At 28.7% G+C, this 3,091-nt stretch overlaps 2 pseudogenes; both read left to right on the top strand.

Moving 5' to 3' along the window:
- The window catches only part of LOC115244390, a 4,137-nt pseudogene extending 3,643 nt beyond the window's left edge, over positions 1 to 494 (top strand).
- Positions 495 to 1,918: 1,424 nt separating this feature from the next.
- LOC115244396 lies at positions 1,919 to 2,870 on the top strand (annotated as a pseudogene).
- Positions 2,871 to 3,091: the final 221 nt, after the last annotated feature.

Raw genomic sequence — 3,091 nt, forward strand, 5'->3', positions numbered from 1 at the left:
TATATATATATATATATATGTGTGTGTGTGTGTGTGTGTGTGTGTTTGTTTCTAGGTTCAATCTGTATCTGAGGCTATTTATCCTGCTGTATATTATCCAAATTATCATAACGGTAATAGATTGGTGCATATTAACAGGGACCTGATTGACTGAAAATATGTTGATTTATTTCTCATATGCTAATAATTTGGTGAACACTATACAACATATCTGCACTTTTATTATATTTGTGTGGAAAAAGAATATCAAGCGGATGTTATTGAAGCGATTCGGTTGCGGTTTGTTTCCAGAAGATTCATGCCCAACAAATGTTACATCGTCTAATACTTCGATGACCACTACGTTAGGAGAGATGCCTATACAGAAAAAGATGAATCCTTGCGAACAAAGAATATGTCATGAGGAAGATTCGTCCTGTGTGAGACTAAACTTTAATGTTCCAATATGCAAACAAAAAATTTATTGCATCACACAACAGTTCATTACCAATTAATTATAATCTCATAATTTTCGAATCGAGGATTAACTATGCAATGTTGCATATTGATCATTTTGTTTTAATCTTCAATTTTAAATTGCTTAAAAATAGCATTCTTTTGTTCGATCTTCTCTCATGCAATTATATTTTGTATACACATACGTACATAAATTGATTATAAGTTAAAGAAAATAATAAATTGCTTACATAAATTGTTGCATATTAAATACTAAATTAGCTAAAAATATAATTTCATATTTTCATAATTAAATATCATGATGCACGAATATTTTTGCACAATATGCATAGAATGAAAATTGTAAAAATATACTTAATTTTCAACAAATTTAAATTTTAAACATTAAAAAAAGGTCCAAGAAATAATTCTTTTCTTTTATTAATTTTTTCTAACACTGCATAATTACCATTATGTGTAAGGATTATTAGCGCTATGTGCACATTATGTTTTGATATATCTAGTAATTAATAGTAAAGTAATAATATATAAATAATAGTAAAATATGTAAAATAGCTACCAAGACATTAAATCATTTATAATACAAATAAATTACTATGCGAATAATATTTATTTTATACTATTCTTCTTTATTTTTTTTAATTTCATATTATTATTTTTTATATTATTTCGTAAAATACATTTATATAAAATCTCATTGCAACTTCAAATTTTTTACTCAGCATCTTTGTTCTTCACATGTTTATACCTTGACATTTGCACCTTTTTTTTAACAATAAGAACAAATTCAAGATAATAAACAAAGAACCGAAAACCGAGAATATATTGACGCCATTTAAATCACCATCGTTATCTTCGATATTTTTTAAAAATGATTGTTAATGATTTATGCGCTGATGTGCGCCATGTCAGAAACGGACAATTGCAAACCGGATCTGATCTAACATTTACTGTCAGCTAACAAACACCAAGCGACGCGGTAGCGTCGCGACGCCAAGTATATAAAAAAATTTCAGATTTCAGACAACTCATGTACGTATGCTCGCACGCACACACACAAAGCGATTTTGTCCCTCAAGCGGTGTTCACATCGCCCATGAACAATTATTCGTTTGAGTGTGCAGAACACTTTAAGAGACAAGATCATATGTGGATGCGTGTACATACATGTGAGATGTTTATATTTTATAAAAGTACGCGCGGAGTATAATGCGACAAGAAGAAAAGTGATTAAGTGATTAACGGTTATGGGAGAATATCGCGGAATAGTGCAACACAAGGAAGAAAAGTGATAAAGTAAAAAGAAATTATTAACACGGAATAATGCAAGGAAAAGAAAGTTATTTCTTTTAATCGTATTGAGCAAAGTTAGGTTATATTAGCAAAGTTAAACATATGCTTTACACGCAATGCTTGAATCTGTGCAATATCAATTAACATATTTGTAATAAATTGTTGGAAAATGATTATGGAGGCATTAAAGGAATATTTGGAGATTTTGGCTGGCTATGTTTTCGATAAGCTGGTAATTACACGTGTGAACGCGTATTCATGTACATAATATTTATTTATATTTTATATATAAATGTAATTAATGTGTAATTAATATTTTTAGATCATTTACAAATGCCTAAGTAATGAGTTGCATGTTTACGTTAATATAACAAAACAAATCTTGTGGGAATTGTATCAAAAATATTATATACAATTATAAATTGAAAGCATTAGAATTAGAGCCTGAAATAGAAAGCATTAATCAAAGAAGAGAAATATGATAATAATTTTGTTTATAAATCATATAATAAAGATTATTTATTTTCTTGGATAATGGTTAAACTTATTTTTTTAAAGCAATGAGAAACGTAAACATGGAAATTGATGGTTTATTCGGATGGAGTTGCCTTTTCCAATATAATGTTATCGAAGAGTATTAGAATATCTGTCATCGACAAATATAATTTAAGTTTGAATCAAAATGAGGAGGAAGAGTCGGTTAATGATGCTGAATTGCAGATTTTATTAGAGGGTCGTATAAAAGTTTATAATAATATGGCAGCTGCGTTGATTAAAACAGAAGCCTACGATGCAGCTTTAGAAAATGTGAAACATGTTTCGAGGTGTCAACCACAAAATGTTAAAGCACTATTTAGGAAAGGTATTATAAAAATGCTAATCTTCTTTTTATTTACTATATTTAATCTTCTTTTTAATAAGTTGTATTCTCCCCACTGATTCAAAAATTAAATCTAAAAATGAAGATATATTTACTACAAAATTAATGATCTTAAGGGATAAAATTGCTAAAGACACAGAAAAAGAAAAGCATCTATATCGTAAAATGTTAGGTATGGTTGAAGTTACTAAAAATCCGTCAAAGGATATAAAAGTAGATGATAAAAGTAAGTAATTAAGTATAGGATATAGATGCTTTTCTTTTTCTGTGTCTTTAATAATTTTATCCTTCAAGATCATTAATTTTGTAGTAAATATCTTCATTTCTGGATTTAATTTTTGAATCAGTGAGGAGAGCGGAAGAGAGAGAGAGAGAGAGAGAGAGAGAGAGAGAGAGAGAGAGTGCATAAGCTTTTGCATATTCCCCTTTGCGTCTCAATACTGTTCCTACGATACGCACAAT

The sequence above is a fragment of the Formica exsecta genome, unplaced genomic scaffold, assembly GCF_003651465.1.
Source record: "Formica exsecta isolate Colony F162 unplaced genomic scaffold, ASM365146v1 scaffold121, whole genome shotgun sequence".
NCBI lineage: Eukaryota > Metazoa > Arthropoda > Insecta > Hymenoptera > Formicidae > Formica > Formica exsecta.